This window comes from Amblyraja radiata, chromosome 27, assembly GCF_010909765.2.
Source record: "Amblyraja radiata isolate CabotCenter1 chromosome 27, sAmbRad1.1.pri, whole genome shotgun sequence".
NCBI classification, from domain to species: Eukaryota; Metazoa; Chordata; class Chondrichthyes; order Rajiformes; family Rajidae; genus Amblyraja; species Amblyraja radiata.
In genome coordinates this window covers 29,330,993-29,354,271 of record NC_045982.1, presented here as the reverse complement: position 1 = coordinate 29,354,271, position 23,279 = coordinate 29,330,993, and the positions used below count along the sequence as shown (strand labels likewise).

At 46.0% G+C, this 23,279-nt stretch overlaps 1 protein-coding gene and 1 long non-coding RNA gene across 2 annotated transcripts in view; both read right to left on the bottom strand.

Annotated features, from left to right (window-relative positions):
* Positions 1-23,279, bottom strand: part of epha10 (EPH receptor A10) — a 497,371-nt gene that overhangs the window by 207,710 nt on the left and 266,382 nt on the right. The gene's annotated exons all lie outside the window — the stretch shown is intronic.
* LOC116988599 lies at positions 470-21,831 on the bottom strand. The gene is made up of 3 exons (XR_004415997.1): positions 21,818-21,831; positions 16,148-16,150; positions 470-578 (listed from the first exon to the last, which is right to left on the bottom strand). It is a non-coding gene; the product is annotated as an uncharacterized LOC116988599 (long non-coding RNA).

Sequence of the window (23,279 nt, the reverse complement as noted above, 5' to 3'; positions counted from 1 at the left end):
CAGCAGGGGAGTTAACTCACACTGCATCGCGGCTATTCCTGGACAATCAAAGTTCAAAATAAACTCCAAAACTAATTTAATGATTAAAGTCCATACTTTCGGGCCAGGATTTTATCCTTCAGTGACCCACAGCAAGTAACTGCAGGATGTCCAATTTAAGAAGGGAGTTTGGATTGAGTTGAAGCAAAGAGTAATAAAATCGAGGCTGCCCTTCAGAAAGGAAGCGTTTACACCATCTGGATAAACGAGGTAAATGAGATGGGAGGACCAAAATTCAAAGCAGGAGTTTTCAGTAACAGCACAGATGCAGCAGGAAGTAGTAAGTTAGTAGAGGATTATGGACGCAGCCCAGACCATCACATAACCAACCTCCATCTACACTTCATGCTGCCTCGACAAGACCACCAGCAGAATCAAGGACGAGTCTCACCCCAAACACGCCCTCTTTTCCCTTTCCTATCAGGCAAGAGGTACAGAAATATGAAAACACACCACTAGATTCAAGGGACAGTTTGTTCCCAGCTGTTATCAGGCAACGGAACCATCCTATCACCAACTAGAGAGCAGCCCTGAACTACCTTTGGTGACCCTTGCACTATCTTTAATCGGACTTAACTGGCCTTGCACTATCGTACACTAAACATTATTTCCTTATCGTGTTTAAGAAGGAACTGCAGATGCTGGAAAATCGATGGTAGACAAAAGTGCTGGAGAAACTCAGCGGGTGCAGCAGCATCTATGGAGCGAAGGAAATAGGCAACGTTTCGGACCGGGGGAAGGGGGTTGCAGGTTAGTGCCTCACAGCGTCAGTAATCCAAGTTCAATCCTGACCGCAGGTGCTGTCTCTGCAGTGTTTGCACGTTACCCCTGTGACAGTGTGGGTTTCTCCCAGGCATTCCAGTTTCCGCCTTCACAGAGCGGCACGGTGGCGCAGTGGTAGAGTTGCTGCCTCACGGCGCCAGTGACACGAGTTCGATCCTGACCAGTGGTGCTGTCTGTGCGGACTTTGTGTGTTCTGCCTATGACCGCGTGGGTCTTTCCCGGGTGCTCTGGTTTCCTCCCAGACTCCAAAGACATGCAGGTTTATTGGCTTCTCTAAATTGTCCTTAGTGTGTAGGATAGAATGAGTGTGAATGGGTGATCATTGGTCGGCATGAACTCATTGGGTTGAAGGGCCTGTTTCCACACTGTATCTCTAAACTAAACTAATCTAATGTACAGGTTGGTCGAGCCATAGAGTCACACAGCACGGAATTAGGCCCTTTGGCCGACCTCATCCATGTCCCATCTAAACCAGTCCTATTTGCCCACATTTTCCCCATATTCTTCCAATCCTTTCCGAACCATGTACCTGTCCAAATTACTTTTAAATATTGTTATTGCATCTGCCTGAAATACTTCCTTTGGCAGCTTGTTCCATCTACACAACACCCTCTGTGTGGAAAAGTTGCCCCTCAGATTCCTATTAAATCTTTCCCCTCTCACGTTATTCAAACCCTCTTGATTCCCCAACTCCAGGGACAAAGATGCATTCATCCTCTATATTCCCTCTTGATTTTATGCAACTGGTAGATTACGTGTCTGCTGTAAATTGTCCTTGGTGCGCAGTGTGTGAAGGTCGGTGATAGAATCCCGAGAGTTTTATGTGAATGTGGGCAGAATAAAATGGGATTAGCACCAGATTGATATAAAGACTGATGGCCAGCAGGGTCTCATTGGGCCAAAGGGCCTACCTCCATGCTGTATCACTCCACACATCTTTAAGCCTTGTTGTGAACAAAACATATGAAGAACATAACATAGGAGACAAGGCTTTTGATAAATCTAGTTTACAATACATCAAGGAACAGCAGAAGTATAGAGTTAATCTAAAAAAAGAAAATGGAGAAAAAGGAGAAATATGAGATAAGTGGGAATCGAAAAGTGTTTCATCAAAGCAAAGAATGGAATGATAATGGACAGAAACTGAGATTATCTTGCAGAAACAGAGAATATAAGAACGTGAGAAATAAGAGCAGGAGTAGGGAACTTGGATCCTTGAACTTGCATTTCATATAATCACGTCCTATCTGATCTGATTGTAATCCTGAGCTCCGCGTTCCAGTGAAACTTGCTCTACCAATCAATGAGATCATAGTTGAGGTGATTTTGATCACATTTCCACTTTCCTGTTGCATGCTTCCTGTAATTCCCCTACAACTCAACATTTTGTCTCAACCTTGAATATATTCAGAGGGAGACAGAGACACAAAGTACTGCAGATGCTGGAATCTTGAGTGAAACACACAGCGCTGAAGGGACTCAGCGGTTCAGGCAACATCTGTGGAGGGTCAAATCTCTTCTTCAGACTGATTGCAGCGAGGGGGGGGGGGGGCAGGAAAAGAGTGTGGGCAGGACAGAGCCCTGCAAGCGATGTCTCCCGTCTGAAAAAGGGGCCCAACCCGAAACATTGCTGTTCTCCAGTGATGCTGCCTGACCCACTGAGTTACTCTGGCACTTTGTGCGTTGTTTTTTGTAATCCAGCATCTGCAGTCCCTTGTGTCTCTAGACTTTGCTGAGCAGTATGTAATACGTTTTCAAAGTTCCTTAGATATGAGGGTAGAACAGAGCACTTGCAGGGAACATTACAACCCTGAAATAAAAATGAGCAAGCAAAAAATCAGTTAGCCTAATGCCATTGCAGGGGAAACCTGGACTGACTTCTCAAAGGTCATTGATGAAGTGCACAGAAGCAGCAATGGAATATCAATGACAGTGTGATTTAAGACACGGTGACAGTGTGGATACAGAATCATGTACACGAAGGAGTGCAGAGGGTGATCAGCAATGGTTGAATGGCAACTTATTATCAGATGTACCCTAGTGCAGTGATTGTTTTTTTGCATACAATTCAGTTCAATGGTTGACTCACAGACTGGAAGAGAGTTTTGAATGTGACTCTCCAGAGGCCAGCATTTTTAGACTGCCGATGATATTTGTTTGAAGTATGAGCTGGGCTTGGGTACAAAGCACAATATATCAATGCTTGCAGTTGACGCAAGGCTCAACATAATTAAAGATGATAATAACAGACTTTAGACGATGAAAGGCAACTATAAGAAACTAGACTAAGTGGGACCCGTTGGATCCCAGCATCACATGGAAGGGCTGGTCCCCCAACGCAATATTCCACCTCTCCACCAATTCCAATATTGGTGGCCAGTGGGTGAGGGGGGGGGGGGCGGGGGGGGTGGGGCTTTCTGGAGCACTAGTATGAGTGTTGTGGGCTGAAGGCACTGGTTTCCAGAGGGATAGTATGGACATTGTGGGCCGAATGGATTCTTGGGCTGGCAGCTCAGTCACTCAAGCCTGTTGCGCTGGCAGCTCACGCACTCACAACTGGTGGGCGGGCAGTTGACTCACGGCTATTCCTTGAAATTCCATTTCAAGCAGGGTGCAAGGCCACCAAATTCAAGTGCAGTTTCTTACCACTTCAAGCAGGGTGCAAGGCCACTAAAGACAGCAAGTCATGACCTCTCACTCCTCTATCTTGCAGAGACTGAGCCACGCCCACACTTCCGGGTTTTATAGTTCCTCCGGAAGGGGCGTGGCCTTCAGGAGAGAGGATCTCAACATTTTTTAAACACTAATAACTTTTATTTTTTATCTATGGGAACAATCCTCTTGTCCTGCTCAGCGGAGGGGGACTTTGAATAAGATGGCCAAAAATCACAGCCATAAGTGGCAGCATTTTTTCTAAAATCAATATACAGAACAACAGGAAGTGGTCAAGATCAGACTTTTAGTAATATAGACTAGACTAAGTGGGACCCGTTGGGTACCAGCATCACACGGGAGGGCTGGTCACCAACGCAATATTTCACCTCTCCACGAATTCCAATACTGCTCGCCAGTGGGGGGGGGGGGCTGTCTGTTGCGCTAGTATGGGTGTTGCGGGCCGAAGGTACTGTTTTCCAGAGGGCTAGTATAGACATTGTGGGCCGTATGGATGCTTGGGCAGGCATCCAACTGTTGCAACGATTTTAAAAGCCAAGCCAAGGCAGACAATTGGGCTGCAGCCACCCGACAACCAAATTTCATTTTGTGAACACAAACTTGTAAAAAAAAGGCGAGGTAAACAATTGGGCTGCAGACACCCGACAACCAAAATTCACTTTGTGAACACAAACTTGTTAAAAAGGGCTGCAGCCACTTTACAGCCGCATCGAGGGGACTCACCGTGGAGTAGACGTGCCTTCAGTGTTACTCGCAGCTCAGAGAGTCGTGAGCCATGACCCTCTCGCTTCCTGGTTCTGGCAGAGAATGAGTGAGGCACAACACTTCCTGGTTTTATAGTCCCTCCCCCTGCCACCAGTGTGGGCAGCAGAGAGAAAGGGGAATTTTGTAAAAACATTAATATCTCTCATTTTTCATCGACGGAAAAAATCCTCCGCACTCATACGGCGGAGGGGGGCTCTGAGCGAGGTGGCCAAAAATGACGGCCGTAGGCGGCGCAGTTCTCTCGGAAATTGCAGCACAGTCGGCCAAAAGCTGTCAAGATCAGAGATTTAGTAATATAGATGATGAGGGAGCTGGAAGATGTGTGGTTCCCTGGAAGTGGATATGATTACGTCTTTTAAAAGACATTTGGACAAGCGGATAGCAAGGGTTTAGCGGGCTGTTGGCCAAATACAGGGAAATGGGACCATCCCAGTTAGCTGCCTTGATCAGTATGTACAGGGTAGACTGAATGGCCTGTTTTGTGCAGTATAGCTCTATGAATACAGTATCACTCTAAATGACTTTAGGGAGGGAAAAAGTTAAACAAAGTTCATCGATAGGGAAAAGAAGCACAAGTTCCCTGGGCTTGAAGGCGTGAATTCCAGGGTCATAAAGGCAGCGTCTGCAGATGTAGCAGGTAAGCCATTGGTAATCCACTATCATGTCCTTCACTCTGGTGAAATTAGACAATTGGAAAGCAGCAAATGTAATGACACTGCTCAGGAAATAATGAAGACACGAAGCAGGAAACTATCGGCCACTTGACCCAACATCTTTCATTGCAAAAATACTGGAATCCAGGAGCATTTCGAAAATCATAAGGCAATCGTGCACATCAATATGATTTTATGCAAGGGTAATTGTGCTTGACAAATTTGTATGCGTTCTTTGAGACTGTAATAAATAGGGGTCCCATTTCATGTAGTGTATTAGGAATTCCAGAAGGCATTTAATGTGGTGACACCTAAAAGGCCACAGCCCTAAATAACAGCACAAGGTTGGGGGCAATACATTGCCATGGAGAGGTAGTGGCTCCAATGGAAAACAGAGAGAAGGGATCAATGGATTATTGTCAGATTGGCAATCAATGTTATGGTGCCATACAGCTTAGTTGGGGCCTCAATTAATAACATCTATTAATATTTTAATATAATAACAATGTAATAATCATAATATGTAAATAATGCATTATTATACATTACAATATAATATACTACTACTATTATAATATACAGTACTATTATAATATAATTTAATAATGTATATTTTATGATAATAAAGTATACATTATTATATTATATTATAATGTTTTGATTATGAATAATAACTGTGTTTTTAATATCGTATATCAACAACATGGATGAAGAGCCTGAGTGTTCTGTGACCAGATTTGCTGATGTTCATAAATAGGAAACTGCGAGGAGGACACAAAAGAGCCTGCAGTGGGATATAGATAGCTTAACTGATTGCAAGGAGTTGGCAGATGAAGTATAGCTTGGGAAACTGCACGTTGTCCACTTAAAGAATGAAGAAAGGAAAAAAAGTTATTATTTAAATGGACTAAGTGCATAAAATAGTTATGGTACAGAGAGAAGTGAAGTCCTGGCACATGAACAAAACCTTAGCATGCGGTTGCAGCAAGTGATTAGTAAGGCAGTTGACCTTTATTGCAAGGGATATGGAGTGTAACACGAGGGAGGTTCTGTCGGGACTTTACAGAGTGCTGATCAGAGAAGTCTCGGATGTTTTGGTCTCCATCCTTAAATAAAAATCTACTTGGAGTCAATTCATAGAAATATCTTTACGTTAATTACTAGGGTTGACTCATGAAAACCCGTTGCCATGCCCCCTAGTGCGTTCCACGCATGTCCCTTCTCAAGCTTTACGTTTCACTCCTCTTCCACTCTCCTTATCTGACACGCTTTGTGTCTCCTTTTCATTGCTAGCCTTACTCCATCCATCGGCCAATTATCCCCTCCCCTTCACCTGAATCCACCTACCACTTGCCGTGCTTTGTCTCTCCCTGTCCCTTATTTCCTGCTTTATCTCTGTACTCATATCAGTCAGGAGAAGGATCCTGACCCAAATTATTACCTGTCCATTCCCTCCACAGATGCTGTCTGATTCGCTGAGTTCCTCCGGCACTTTGTGTTTTGCTCAAGATTCCAGCAAGATTCACTGATGTCTTTATCATCTGGAGTTACTCATGTCCATACTGCAATTGCTACGGAAATGTAGTTTGTTCTTTATTTTCTTTGTTATATCACTAAAATGGCAATATGGATCTTGTGATCGGCTCATAGGCTCACGAAAACTCCCATGTATTATACCTGCCTGAGAGGGTGACAGGCATTTTTTTTTAACTCCTCACAATACTATGTGCTGGGTTGAGTGACGTGCACCCTTCCAGTCTGTCTGGCTTGATCCCAACTCAGTTACGGCTGATTCCTACCATTTTGCTAAATTTGTCAAAACTCCCTTTCCAACTGGTTTTATAGAGTCATAGAGTGTGGAAACAGGCCCTTCGGCCCAACTTGTCCACACCGGCCAACATGTCCTAGCTACACTAGTCCCACCTGCCTGAGATTGGTCCATATCCCTCCAAACTTGTCCTATACATCTACCCGTCTAACTGTTTCTTAAACATTGGGATAGTCCCAGCCTCAACTACCTCCTCTGGGCACCTTGTTCCATACACCCACCACCATTCATGTTTCCTTTGGCAATTCTTCATACGTCCTTGTGCGTGGCACAGTGGTAAGGCTGCTGCCTCACGGTGCCAATGGCTCAGGGTCCATCCTGACCTTGGGTGCTGACTTTGTGGAGTTTGCACGTTCTCCCTGTGACTGCGAGAATTTCCTCCAGATGCTCCGGTTTCCTCCCAATAAGTGGATGAGAAAGAAGGATAAGATAGAACTGGTGTCAGGTGTTCAATGGTTGGCATGGACTCACTGGGCTTCCATATAATATCACCTAACAAAATCTAATGTACCAATCTGTTGGCATTAAACATTTTTAATTTCAATAAATCCTTGAATATAGTGGCGGATACACTGTGCAAAACATCAGTGCAGAAAGTCTACATTGCAGAGCTACTGTAAGTGCAGTCAATTATTCTCTGCATTTTGCCCTTCAGTTTCCTCCATACATCATTGTACGCTGTTCCCTTGGATGCGGGAGTTAAATTCAGCTTAAGCAGCTCTCCGTGTCTGTTCTGGTAACTGGGTTTGCTAATAATTACAGTCAGTAGCAGCGTGCCTAATTTGATTCATAACTTTAACAGGGGAATATGACAGTGAAAAATGGGACAGAGAACATCAGAGTGATCCCTCAAGACACTCTGGCTGCTCATTTAGTGCAATGAGGAGAAGCGCACAACAATAGGCGTCAGGTGCTCCGAGGGGCACCGGCGAATGCTCACCGGAGGATGTATTCTGTCAGCTCCAGAGTGGAAGGATTGTGCTTAGTCAGTTAAATAAAACGATCCAGGCAAAGCAGTTTTCCCAGTAAAAGGCAAACTTGTTCACAAAATGTATTTTGCTGCTTTTTTCTCCAGTTTTGGACGTCCAGTTCACTTCAGTTCGAGGTACATTGAAGTACACGAAGGTACTGTGAAACGTTGTGTGCTAACCAGGCAGCGGAAAGACAAATACATGATTACAATCGAGCCATTTACAGCGTACAGATACCTGATAAGGGAATAACGTTTAGTGCAAGGTAAAGCCAGCAAAATCCGATCAAAGATAGTCCAATCAAAGATAGTCCGAGGGTCACCAATGAGGTAGGTAATAGTTCAGGACTGCTCTCTGGTAGGATGGTTCAGTTGCCTGATAACAGCTGGGAAGAAACTGTCCCTGAATCTGGAGGTGTGTGTTTTCACACTTCTGTACCTTTTGCCCGATGGGAAGGGGAGAAGAGGGAGTGGCCAGGGTGCGGCTCGTCCTTGTTTATGTTGCTGGCCTGGCAGGGATGACCCTCACTCCCTATCTCTGAGTAAAGTGAGTATCCTATTCTTAGACCTCTGTGTGTTTAAAGGCTGGCGCACACCAGGCAGCTGTGGGGTCCTTTACCATGCCCAACCTGTGACTATTGATAGAATGCTTATGATCCTGAGCATCCACTGCTCCGTCTAACTATGTTGCTAGGTCCACTAGGGTGATTAGAGTGGCACGATGGCGCAGCAGTAGAGTTGCTGCCTTACAGCGCCAGAGACCCAGGTTCATTCCTGACTATGGGTGCTGTCTGCATGGAATTTGTACATTCTCCACGTGACCTGCTTGGGTTTTCTCCGGGACCTCTGGCTTTGTCGCACATTCCAAAGATGTGCAGGTTTGTTGTTTATTTGGCTTGGTATAATGTAAGATAGGGTTAGTGTGCAGGGATCGCTGGTCGGCATGGGCTCGAAGTGTCTGCTTCCGTGCTCTATCACGAAACAAAACTAAGCACTATGACATCTTATGTTGGTGATATGTCGTAACTGCAATGGGAAAGCTGTGTCAAGTCACTTTGATTGATTGAAAGATACAGCATGCAAAAAGACCATCGACCCGTTCACACTAGTTCTACGTTTTCCCACTTTCGCATCCACAGCACACTAGCGGCAATATACAGAGGTTGATTAATCTACATGCCCTCATATCTTTGGGATGTGGTAGGAAACCGGAGCACCCAGTGGAAAGCCACGGGGTCACAGGGAGATTTTGCAAACTCCACATGGACAACAGCCTAGTTCAGGATCGAACCCGGATCTCCTGCGCTGTGAGGCAGCAGCTCTACCAGCTGCACCACTGTGTCACATTTATAGAATGACGAGTTAATGGCCTGATCCACTTGGCCGTCATTTGCGCCTCATTTACGCATCATATGTAAAATAGGTCGACGCGTCGTTACGCACGACATCGCGCACAGATCACGCGTCATCATGCTGTCTGGTGCGCGTGACATCATTAGAATATCCTGCGGCACGCAGCGATGACCATCCGTCACCACGCGATACACGTGAGACGTCGGGACGCCAGCGTGCGACGCCAATGCGTCAGCATGCGTACCCAATACGTCAGCGTGCGTACGTGATACTTCAAGCAGGTGGCGCACGAGGATTTCGTGCAGCACGAAATCCTGGAGCGCCGCGCGATACCGTGCACAACTCCACACTCCTCCACGCCTCTCCATGCGCCCGTCCATGGCTACCCACACGCTAACCGTGCGTCACAATGCGACGACCACATTTTTGGAGGTCGGATAATGGTGCGCAAATGACGGACAAGTGGGACAGGCCCTTTAGAGAAACAGCGTAAAACCCTGGGGGCGTGTAAATTCTGCAGCTATTTTAAGTAAATCAAAAACATAGGCTTAAATACGCCAGTAAAAATACTGATATCATCCTATTATTTTTAAATCTACTGGGTTGATGAGTCGCTTAGAACTACAGCAAAAACAGAAAATGCTGAACAACACTCACCAGGTCAGGCAGCATCTGTGGAAAGTGAGTTGGGATAAAACAATGGCCCAGTTGTTAGAGCTGCTGCCTCACAGTGCAAGAAACCCAGCTTTGCATCTGACCTCAGGTGCTGTCTGTGAGGCGTTTGCATGTTCTTCCTGTGACTACGTGGATTTCCTTTGGGTGCTCTGGTTTCCTCCCACATCCCAAAGACGTGCGGGTTTGGAGATTAAATGTGTATGAAGGAACTGCAGATGCTGGTTTAAACCGAAGATAGACACAAATGCTGGAGTAACTCAGCGGGACAGGCAGCATCTCTGGAGAGAAGGAATGGGTGACATTTCGGGTCAAGACCCTTCTTCAGCTAATTTGTAGATTAATTGGTTCTAGTTGGATCCCAACTTCACGGGTAGGGCAGGATCAGGACGTGGTCACAATGCATCGATAAAACACAATCCTGCCCATGCCCTTGTGTCCAAATATCTGATTTGAAGATCATAACTAGCATCCTAACCTTCGTCCGTGTTAACTTTGTGTGGACGAATAAAACTAAGTGTTTTTAACCTCATCTGTGTCCAATTTAACCACGACATAGAAAATAGAACAGGACAACACAGGAACAGTTCCTGCAGCCCACAATGTCCGCACTGATGTCAAGTTAAACTATACGATACGATAGAACTTTATTTATCCCAGGAGGGAAATTGATCTGCCAACAGTCATAAAACACAAGATACATGAAACGTGAAATTATTGTGACGAGTGGAAAGGATTGGGGATGTGCAAAGATTGGGGTGGTAGGGGTGGGGGAAGAAGGAATCAGTCTACCCCACGACAGAAGGGGGAGGAATTGTACAGTTTAAACCTCACTGCCATAATGATGAGCCCTGCACATCTCTTTTAAACTTTACCCCTTTTAGCTGCAAGCTGGGGTCAAGGAAAGAGCGTTCACGTCGCGACCCTGTTTCCACCACAACAACTTCTAATCTTGTGTGTTGACTCAATAAGAAGAAGAAGCTGCAAGCACTGCCCTCTAATTCTTGGCATTGAGTAACCACAACTTAATATCGATTCCTACAATAACCAGTAGTTCTGTGTTGTTTGTAGATGAGAGACAACACTTGTTGGAGAATGTCGAAGATTGTAGAAGAGAGAAAATACTCCCCTGCCTGCACACAATCCATATCCCTCCGTGATTAGTACGGGTGTCAGGTCATGGGGAAAAGCAGGAGAATAGGGTTAGGAGGGAGAGATAGATCAGCCGTGATTGAATGGCGGAGTAGACTTGATGGGCCGAATGGCCTAATTCTACTCCTATCACTTATGACCTTGTATCCATGTGCCAATCTAAAAACCACTGACTAACCATAATTTAATATTGATTCCTACAATGCCCTGTTGCTATGCGCTCTTTGGTGATAAAATGAAAGCTGGCGTAGGTTTTGATGAGGATAGAAGGGAGGAGGCCAGCATAGTCAGCTTGGGCCAAATGCTCATCCCTATGCCAAGCATTCAATTATAATTCAAAGATCTGTTGCATTCTTGTCCATTTTATTGCCTAAATGAAATGAACAGATTACACCTTAAAAGCCGTTATAATCTGCCTTGCTCACTGAAAGTATCCATAACGTTTAACGAGTTTGTAATTAATTATCAGCACAGGTCATTTTTTCTCCTCTTTAATCTAGCTCCACTTGCTCTGTTCGTATGAAGTGATCCCACTTCAAAAATGAGAAGACGTTTCTTATCACAGAATTTCACAAGTTCTTGAAATTCTCTTCCCCAGGGAGATGCGCTGGTTGCCGTCAGTGACTATGTTCAGGCACAGGTGGCCAGATGTGAAATATTCAGGCACAGCTGGACAGATATTGAAACTTTGAAGTAGGTGAAATTAGAAAAATGTTGTCGAGCAGAAGCTTGGAGTTGAAGAAGGGCAGGGTAGACTGAAGGTGTGGACTCGATGGGCTGAAGGGGCTGTTTCTATGTAATATCTTTCAATCGATCAATCAATTTAAAAATTGGCACAATAGCAGGAACAGTGGAAACATGGAACTGCAGACGCTGGTTTACAACAAAGATCGACACAAGTGCTGGAGTAACTCAGAAGGTCTGGAAAAATAGGATGGGTGATGTTTCGGTCGAGGCCCTTCTTCAGACTGAAAGTAAAGGGCCTGTCCTGTCCCACTTTCCGATTTTATGAGCGACGCCTAAAAACCATCCAATAGTATGACACAGCCGCATCAAGGTACGACACTCCGCGTCACCATGCGTCACCAATTTCCACGGGTCACCATGCGTCACCATTGGACAGACACGCGTCACCATGCGTCACCATTGGACAGACACGCGTCACCATGCGTCACCATAGTGCGGCATGCGGCAGCATACGACAGCATAGAACAGCACCTGTGAAATCACATCCATCACGAGGCGCCAATGTATATCCACCCTGCGACCGCTACGGCAAGACACGACATGTTGCGTCATCTGGGGCAGCATCGCGGCGCATTATGACGCATCGTTGTCGCATGGTGACGCACGATGACACACGATGACGCACAATAAATCAGCATAGGCAATGACTGTGCATCACCACCCGTCACCACACGTCACCCGTACGTCATCGTGCAAAGGGGTGCATGACAAGATGAGACACGCAGATGTCACGCGAGGATTTTGAACATTCCAAAATCCTGGGGCGGCAGAGAGACATCACGCGTCACTACATGCGTCACCACGAGTTATGACCCGACCATGACACGACAACCTCTTTTCAGGCTGTCGCCAAAAATGTCGTCCATGTGGGACAGGCCCTTTAGAAGTAGGGGGGTAGGTGTGGGGGTGGGAAGGGGGGGTTGCCGAGCGGGAGGCGAAAAAAGACTAGGACCATTGAAGACCGGCCACAAATGACCTCAGGCAGGGCGATGTGTGGCTGGTCCATTGGTGGCTGGGGAATGTGTGAACTCAAGAGGGAAACAATATGGAGAACTGTGTAACTAGGGATTGGGAAGGGGGCAAGGGAGAAGGGGGAGGGGAAAGGTAAGTAAAAGTGACTTAAATCTAGAGAAATCAATGTTCATACCACTGAGTTTAGATGGGAGGCAGGAGGAGGCAAGAATCAAAGGATTGCGGCAGGATGGAAGATGAGAAAAGATAAAAGATGAAATGGATTATCATGCAAGATAGGAGGAAGTATTCAGATTCTGAGTCTAGAGAAGCCTATTTACCCCATCAGCATGAGGATACAATGAACTGCAGATGCTGGAATCTTGAACAAACCACAAAGTGCTGGAGGAACTCAATGGGTCAGGCAGCATCTGTGGAGGGAATGAATGGAAGATGTTTCAGGTCGGGACACTTCTTTAAACTGATTATAGTAGGGCGGACACAACTGGGAAAGAGAGATGGGCAGGATAAAGCTTGGCAAGTGATAGGTGGATACTGGTGAGTGGGAGGGTTTGGTTGGTAGATGGATGCAATAAGTGTCAATGGCCCGAGATGAAAAGGGAACTAAAAAGTGTCAGATAAGAAGAGTGAACTGTAAAGATAAATGGAGGGATGTAGGTGGAAGGGGACGGGGAAGGGGGTGGTGGAAGGAAAGAGGGGTGATACATTTGGGAGAAATGGGTGAGCAGCAGGATAGCGGGGAGCACAGGAAAGAGAGAGGGCTATCGAGATTACATCAACATCATTCCTTCCAACTGCCATCCAAACTATACTGGTGAGATTATAATCTGTGACTTACATTTTCTGACCAACATCATAATTCAGTGGGAAAACAAATGATTTTAAACTTAAGATGAGGATTTATTTTGAAGGAAATAATATGTACTTTTGTCCAGGGCTGTGAGCCATTGAACATTTCAAGTATTGTCAGCATCCAATGACAATCGACAATAGGTGCAGGAGTAGGCCATTTGGCCCTTCGAGCCAGCACCGCCATTCACTGTGATCATGGCTGATCATTCCCAATCAGTACCCCGTTCCTGCCTTCTCCCATATCCCTTGACTCCGCTATCTTTAAGTGCTCTATCTAATGCCCCTGTCCCACTTAGGAAACCTGAACGGAAACCTCTGGAGACTTTGCGCCTCACCCAAGGTTTCCGTGCAGTTCCCGGAGGTTGCAGGTGGTTGCCGGAGGTTGCAGGTAGGGAGACTGACAAAAACCTCCGGGAACCTCCGGGAACCGCATGGAAACCTTGGGTGGGGCGCAAAGTCTCCAGAGGTTTCCGTTCAGGTTTCCTAAGTGGGACAGGGGCATAACTCTTGAAAGCGTCCAGAGAATTGGCTTCCACTGCCTTCTGAAGCAGAGAATGCCACATATTCAAAACTGTCTGGGTGAAAAGGTTATTCCTCATCTCCGTTTTAAATGCCCTATCCCTTATTCTTAAACAATGGCCCCTGGTTCTGGTCTCCCCCAAGATCGGGAACATGTTTCCTGCCTCTCGCATGTCCAATCCCTTAATTACCTTATATGTTTCAATAAGATCTCCTCTCATCCTTCTAAATTCCAATGTATACAAGCCCAGTCGCTCAATTCTTTCAACATATGACAGTCCCGCCATCCCGGGAATTAACCTTGTGAACCTACGCTGCACTCTCTCAATAGGAAGAATGTCCTTCCTCAAATTTGGAGACGAAAACTGCACACAATACTCCAGCTGTGGTCTCACTAGGGCTCTGTACATCTGCAGAAAGACCTCTTTGCTCCTGTACTCCTCTTGTTATGAAGGCCAACATGCTATTAGCTTTCTAACAGCTGAAGTTTGATTAGCGATCGGCAATGGCTATATTTGGGGCAGTCGATCGCCATGGATAATGATGCATTAAACTGAGCTTTAATCTTTGTCTCTTCGCAGATTATCAGAGCACCGATCAGGAAAAATAAACTTAGCTGGATCTACAGGTTTGTCACTTTAATGTGACCTCAATTTTTACACATGCCAACAAAGAAGCACAAATTATTAACTGTGTTTTGTCAGTTTAAGCCATTGATGAGATTTAAATGGGCTTTGTTGTTCAGCATTGAAGCGGTTGTGGGCAAGGTGCGGAGCGATGGACAGCCACATTTTCAAATGGCCTCTTCTACTGCAAGGGGCTAGTGTTTTCCTGGTAACAAGTTTGGAGTCTCCAAGTAATGCTGTCCACAAATTGGTAACCTCAACCATGACAGGCCAGAGCCACTGTGCGTAGTAAGTGTCAAGCCTCACCAGGTCTCACCTTTGGAGGGTCGGGCATTGAGGGGAGACCTGACAGAAGTGAATTAAATGATGAGGGACGTAGGCAGGGTACTCAGTCAGCACCTTTTCCCCCAGGGTGGAAATGTCAAGGACTCTGGGTATAGCTCTGGGTGGGGGATTGCAACCTTCACATGACCCACCCTGTTTCGACGAATGCAATCACCCTGGCATGCACAAACAGAAGATCAAACAGAACACGTTGTCTTACAACTTTAGGCTGTGCACGCCAAACGCAAGAAGAAGAAGAGGGTATAGCTTTAAAGTAAGAGACGCAAAGTTTAAAGGAGATGTGCGGACACTTTTTTTTTTACACAGAGTGTGGTGGGTACTTGGAACATGCAGCCAGGGGTGGTGGTGGAGGCTGATACGACAGAGGTGTTTAAGGGTCTCTTAGATAGGCACACGGATATGCAGGGAATGGAGGGGCATGGATCACAAGCAGACAGAGGAGATTCATTTAACCTGGCATTACATTTGGCACGGATGCTGTTCTTTTTAGTTTAGTTTAGTTTTGAGATACAGCAAGGAAACAGGCTTTTCAGCCCACCATGTCCGCACCGACTAGCTATCCCCGCACACTAACACTATCCTATACACACCAGGGACAATTTTACGATTTTACTGAAGCCAATTAACCTACAAACCTGAGGTAGACACAAAATGCTGGAGTAACTCAGCGGGTGAGGGGGCCTCTCTGGAGAGAAGGAATGGGCAATGTTTCGGGTCGAGACCCTTGTTCAGTCTGAAAAAGAAAACTGATCTGATACTAAGAGAGTCATAGTCATTCAGCATGGAAACAGACCCTTCGGCCCAACTTGCCCACACCGACCAAGATGCCACATTTACACTAGTCCCACCTGCCCATATCCCTCTAAACCTGTCCGATCCATGTACCTATCTAAATGTATTTTAAATAATGTTATATTACGTGCCTCAATCATCTCCGCTGGCACCTTGTTTCATATACCCACCACCTTGGGTGTGAAGATGTGTAATATGACATGTACAGGAAATTGTGGGTATGAACATTCAATATTATTTATTTGACATTTTTACAAACAAAATATATTTTTAAGCAAAACTTGAAAAGATGAGTCTGCTCTGATGGAGGTCTTTCATTTATAGATTCATTGAGTAGATGTAGAGAAAATTGTCATGTTTATGGAAGTGCATAATGTCTTACTCAGGGAGTGATTAAGTCGGTGACTTACTCACTTAAGGTGCAGTGGCAGTGAGCAATATAGACACAGTAATGGAAAAACAAGTAGGATTAGCACAGTAGCGTAGCTGATAGAGGTGCTGCCTCACAGCGCCAGACTCCCAGCTTCAATTGTGACCTTGGGTGCTGTCTGTGTGGAGTTTGCACATTGCACATTTGACCCTACAGGTTTCCTCCAGGTGCTCTGGCTTCAATGCGTAGGAAGGCACTGAAGATGTTGGTTTATACCGAAGATGGGCCCAATGTGCTAGAGGGACTCAGCGGGTTAGGCAGCATCTGTGGAGAAAAAGGATGAATGACCTCTCGGGTCGGAACTGTTTTTAGACTGAATAAAAGGTCTGAAGAAGGGTTCCGACCCGAAACGTCACTCATCCTGATGCTGGCGAGTCACTCCAGCTGAATTACGCTCAGTTACTCCGGCAATTTGTGTCTTTCTGCTCTGGTTTCAACTCACATCCTAAAGACTTGCAGGTTTGCAGGTTAATTGGCCTCTGTAAATTGCCCTGTGTGTGCATGGAGTGGATGAGAAAGTGGGATAACGTAGACCTGGTATGAATGCGTTGATCAATAGTCGGTGTGGACTCGGTGAGCTGAAGGGGCTGTTTCCATGCTGTAAACAGACAAAGGAATGCCAATACAAGGGAATTGCGGTGGGATTAGCTGGAGTGGTGTGAGATGAGATTTATGCAGAGCACCATTTGGTCCAAATGACCAATTCCAGTATCATAAATATTTATTCCTGCTTATCGGCTGATTTTGATCAAGAACGCCCACAATGCAATGCCTTGTACGATGACTATACTCAAACATCTGTGCTAATGATTATAGCATGCAATTTGCAGCTAGTTTGTAATGCTTTTTATGTTTAATTTATGCCACAATCTTCTCTTAATTCAAAATTCACAGTTTATATTATCTGATAAATTCTTATTTTATGCAGCGCCGTTTCCATTTGGCAATTTTTATGTTGCTCAATCGAAACATTTGAGTCTCTCAACTATATTTTAATGGAAAATAATGACTCCGAGCCATCAGGAGTAAGCCAGAATGTGAACATGCTTAGGTGATGGTTAGAATAGAAGAACTGTATTCAAGATCACTCACATCCCTCATCTTGATGAATAGAAATAAATGAGTAATTGAGAATAAAGATGGGAATCAAACACGTTTTGTTCCTCAAATGGTACATTAAACACAATATTACAGAAAATGACAAATTGCTCACTCAATCATTTACTCTGTAAACTCTAAAATAAACTTGACTTCAAACGTCTAAACAAGGTTAATGTGTTAGATCTCATTGGAAATTCAAACGTTGCTAATTAAATTAGGATTTTTATAGTGTACCAATTGGTAATGAGGTGTGTGCACTGTGGATCATGATCAACTAAATTACGGTAATGTAATGTTTTATAAATGTCCGTCTCACACATTAAATCTCTACACCGTTTCTTTGTCTCCTAACAATTGAAATACGAGATGATATGCAAACAATTCATCCATAGTGGGGCGGCACAGAGGCACAGCTGGTGGGAGCTGCTGCCTCACAGCACTGGAGAGCCGGGCTCGATCGTGGCCTCGGGTGCTATCTGTGTGGAGTTTGCACATTCTCCCTGTGATCGTGTGGGTTTTGTGTGGGTGCTTTGGTTTCCTCCCTCATCTTTAAGACACGTGGGTTTGTAGATGAGCCCTAGTTTGTAGATGACCCCTAGTTTGTAGGGAGTGGCTGTGCAGGTTAGATAACATAGAACTAGTGTAAACGGGTGATGGATAGTCGACGTAGACCTTGTGGGCCGAAGAACCTATATCCATGTTGTTTTTTTCAATTAATTAATCGATAACAGTCTGTGAATAAGTGTAGAACACCATATATTGGAGTAACTCAGCGGGTCAGGCAACATGGATAGACAACGTATCTTGGTGATAACCTTCTTAATTGCCACCTATCCATGAACACCAGAGATGCTGCCAGACCCGCTGAGTTACTCCAGCACTTTGTGTTCTATGCAAGATTCCAGCATCTGCAGATCCTTGAGTCAACAGTTTGGGAGTGGTGAATAGGGGCACGAGAACACATTGAAGGTCCTGTCCCACTTACGCGACTTTTTCGGCGACTGCCGGCACCCATCATAGGTCGTGTTGAAAATCCAGCGGTGACCAGAACAAGGTACGACTCTTTGGGCGACTACTCACGACCATACAGGCTTCACCCTGAGACATGTCTCCTAGTCACCCAAAGAGTCGTATGCTGGTCGCCGCTGGATTTTCAACATGTTGAACATTTTCGGCGACCTATGACGGGTGCCGGCAGTCGCCGACAAAGTCGCGTGGGTGGGTCAGGGCTCTTGAAGCATTTGCCCAATTAAAGGTAGCAGGATATTTAAGGCAGATTTAAAAAAATTTAAAAAGATAAAATCGGTTAAAATCCTATAATCTGCATGTGGGGCAAGATTCCGGAGCAGCAAATAACTCATCTGGTGGAGTTTTTTACTGGCACTAGATTGGAATTGGCAACCCAGAGGGCAGGTCAGTATGGCACAGGCTGATATAGCAACCACCTCACCTTTGAGTTCCTCTCGACAGCAGGTGTACAACAAGCAGGTGTACAACAAATGGGGAAAGAAAACCTTTGGAGGGATTCTACAGAGAAATACATCTACGGAAACTCTGTCCGTCTATCTGTGTTACACTGTGGAGAGCAATCTAAGTCAATACGTCGCCACCTCTTTGATTTCTCAAAGCCTAAAATGTTCACAGAAATTAATGGCTTCCATGGTGAGGTAACAATGAAAACCTGAATTATGGATATCTGATTGAATGATACAGCATGGAAACAGGCCCTTCGGCCCATTGAGTCCACGACAACCATTGATCACCCATTCACACTAGTTCTATGTTATCCTGCTTTATGGGGGCGATTTACAGAGGTCAATTCACCTACAAACCCGCACGTCTTTGGGATGTGGGAAGAAACTGGAGTACCCGGAGGAAATTCACATGGTCACAGGGAGAACGTGCAAACTCCACATAGACAGCAACTGAGGGCAGGATGGAACCCAGATCTCAGGTGCTCTGCAGTAGCAGCTCTACCAGTACAAGCTGATAGCAGCTTAAAGTGATTTGGAAGTCATTTATGTGATTTGTGATAGTATGAGAATTAATGGCATCTGAAGACAGTCTAAACACATTGTCTCAATAAACCTCAGTTAAAGCTCCTAATTATCTGCTTTGCTAAAACGCAGAGTTGACGGAAGGCTTGATGAAATGCTAGTTCCTACACGTGTTATTCAGTAATTGCTTGTATGAAAGGATTCAAATGCTGAATTGTAATCTTCAATGTCACCATAAAATCTATAAATCGGAACTCCATTCAGATGGAGACGAGGAACTGTAGGTGCTGGAATCCTGATCAAAACACAAAGTGCTGGAGGATCTCAGGGGGTCAGGCAGCATCTGGAGGGAATCAATAGGCAACATTTCAGGTTGGGGCCTTTCTTCAGACTGTTGCATCAGTTTTCACCATCAGTCTGAAAAAGGTTCCTGTCGGTCTGAAGAAGGATCCAGACAGGGAACGTTGCCTGTCCATTCCCTCCAGAGATGCTGCCTAATCCACATTTCAGTCATGACCCTTCTTCAGACTAATAGTAGCAGAGGGGGTGGGGAGGAAGGAGGGGGAGGCGGAGGGTGGATGAGGGGTAGGGTTGCCAACTGTCCAGTATTATCCAGGACATCCCGTATCATGGGTTAAATTGGTTTGTTCCGTACGGGACTGCCCTTGTCCCGTATTTGACTGCTACTACTCGGGTCGAGGGGACTGTCGGGTCAGAGCGCCGCGTCAGGCCCCGCCCCACCCGCCCTGACTTAGTGCAGCCCATTGAGTGCAGCAGCAGCGCCTCGCCCGTGGCCCCATCGGTCGGCAGCCCGGCCAGCTGTCTGACCTTTGGACCTTCGCTTACCGCCGACACCACCACAACCCCTCCTTCTCACGGCCGATGATCGGTTCATGAGTTGGATGGGGTACCGGACTTTGTGTGCGACGTCACGCCCGGGCCATAACTCCTCAGCTGGCCCGCCGGCTGGGCTTTGTGTGCAGTTCAGCACCGGGCCCAACTCACCATTCACCCAGCCACGGCCGAGTCGGGAATTTGTCCCGTATTTTGACCTTTTGTCCCTTATTTGGGAGTGAGAACTTTGACAACCCTAATGTGGGTGGAAGTGGGGGGGTGGGGGGGGAAGGGTTAGGAAGCAGAGAAAGCAGGAACAGAGAGGAGGGGGCATGACAAAGCCTGGCAAGTTACAGGTGGACACAGGTGAGGGGCATTTGATTAGCAGACCCCCCTGTGTGTTTTCAACTTCATTCAGATTGTGCACTGATTGGTTTATGCATTTAAATAACAACAACAACTGGCGGCATTGTGGCGCAGTGGTAGAGTTGCTGCCTTACAGCGCCAGAGACCCGGGTTCGATCCTGACTGTGGGTACTGTCTGTACGGAGTTTGTACGTTTTCCCTGCGACCTGCATGGGTTTTCTCCAGGTGCTCCGGTTTCCTCCCACGCTACAAAGACGTACAGGTTTGCAGGTCAATTGGTTTTGTAAAATTGTAAATTGTCCCTAGTGTGTGTAGGATAGTGTTAGTGTGCGGGGGATCACTGGCCGGCGCGGACTCGGTGGGCCGAAGGGCCTGTTTCCGCGCTGTATCTCTAAACTAAACTAAACTGAAAGACGGCACAGGAGCAGTGGGAGCACTGTGGTTTTGGGTTGCTTGCCAAGACCTGGAATAATGGAAGATCTGGCCTCCATCACCCTTTTGAGCAGTCAGCCTGTACAACAACAAAAGAGCCTTTCTCAGACTTCGATCTACATCAGCCTCCAACGAGCGGGATAACAGATGTTACAAACATTAACATTTGCTTTTCTGTGCTCACATAAACCCAGCTGAACCTCCACCTCCCGCAGTGCACTGCCTGCAAAACAAACATCTCATTCCTAAACCATTCGTTCTGAAACCTAGTTAAATAGCCACTGAAGGAACTGGTTTAAACTGAAGATAGACAAAAAAAATCACTTGCAGGCAGAGGAGCTTAGTTTAACCTGGCATCATGTTTGGCATGGACATTGTGGGCTGAAGGGCCTCTTTCTGTACTGTTGCATGTCCTGGATTTGTAATTTCTAGCAGCAGGTTAATGGCCAAAATCACACTCTGCTTTGGGCAGAAGGGCTGAATGCCCCAGTCAGGTCTAATGTGACGGCAGCACAAGCAACTGCAGATGCCAGAATCTTGAGCAAAATACAAACTACTGGAGGAACTCAGCGGGTCAGGCAGCATTTTGAGCAGCACAGTGAATCACTGGTAGAATCACTGCCTCTCAGAGCCAGGGACCAGGGTTCTATCCCGACCTCTTGTGCTGTTTGTGTGGAGTTTGCACGATCTCCCTGTGACTGCATGGGTTTCCTCCAGGCACTTAGGATACCTCCGACATCCCAAAGTCGTGCGAGGTTGCAGGTTAGTTGCCACTGTATATTGCCCCCAGTGTGCAGGGAGTGGATGAGAAAGTGAGATAACATGGAACTAATGTGTGTGGTTGATGGATGATCGGCGTGGCGTTGATGGGTTGATGGGCCTATTTCCATGCTGTATCTGTCAATCTGTGGAGGACATGTATACGTGACACTTCTTCAGACGGATTGTAGTAGTCAAGAGTCAAGAGCGTTTTATTCAGATGTCCCCAATAGAACAGAGTAGGGGGGTGAAAGCTGGAAAAGAGAGGTGGAGGCAGGACAAAGCCTGGCAAATGATACATGTGAAGGGGGGGGGGAGGCAGTGAAGGCCCTGGCACACTTTCCCGAGTTACTCACAAACTCTCCTGAGTTTTTCCCTTGATTCGAACTCGGAGAATTACGGTAATAGCCGATCGTAGGTACTCGGGGCTATTTTTTAAACTCGTGGCCATTTTCCAACATGGTAAAAAAAACGTCCCGACTTACCTGATGCCCCAAGTTCCCACGGCTGGCATTACGAGCCGCTATGAAACATCTACGGACTCCTACGGCCTCCTACGAGCTCGCTACCGACATTCCTCGAGTTCGAATCAAAGGGAAAATTCGGGAGAGTTCGTGAGTACCTCGGTAAAGTGGGACAGGGCCTTGAATGGAAGATGGATAGAGTAAGTGACAAAGGCTAGTAATTAAAAGGAGACAAAGGGTGTCAGATAAGGAGAGGAGGAGCAAAATGTAAAGTCGGAGGGAGGGATGTGGGAGGAAAAAGACGGGGGTTGGAGAACGAGAGAGGATGAAAGAGAAATGAGAGTCTTTGGGATGTAACATGAGTGTATGAAGAAGGGAAAGGAAGCAAGGTGACTCCAGTGTTTTGGCAGATAGTGGGAGGAATGTGTGTGTACTAGGAGAGAGAGGGGTGAGGGGGCGATGTCACTTTGAAATTGGAGAATTCATATAGTTTATACTGTGTAGGAAGGAACTGCAGGTGTTGCTTTAAACCGAAGATAGACACACAAAGCTGGAGTAACTCAGCGGGACAGGCAGCATCTCTGGAGAATATGGGTAGGTGATGTTTTGGTCGGGCCATCAGCACAGGGAGAAGGGTCCCGACCCGAGACGTCACCTATCCATGTGACCCGGAGATGCTGCCTGATCCGCTGAGTTACTCCAACACTTTGTATTCTTTGGTGTAAATCAGCATGGGTGACGTTTCGGGTGGAGACCCTACTTCAGTCTGAAATGGGGTCTCGACCCGAAAGGTCACCCGTTCCTTCTCTCCAGAAATGCTGCCTGTCCCGCTGAGTTACTCCAGCTTTTTGTGTCTATCTTCGATGCTAATACTGTTGGGTTGCAAGCTAATTTGATGGATGAACCTATGCTTAAAATATCAATGGACAAAGCAAGAGTAAGCAGTACACATGGGCTCATATATGACACAAAAGTACTGCAGATGCTGGTTTAGACAAAAGGACACAAAGTGCTGGAGTAACTCAGTGGATCAGGCAGTATCTACGGGGAACATGGATAGGTGATGTCTCAAGTCAAGGCAAGTCAAGTCAGATGTATTTGTAACGTGCACATAAAGTGCAGTGAAATGAATTTGTCAGCAGCGGTACAATAAAA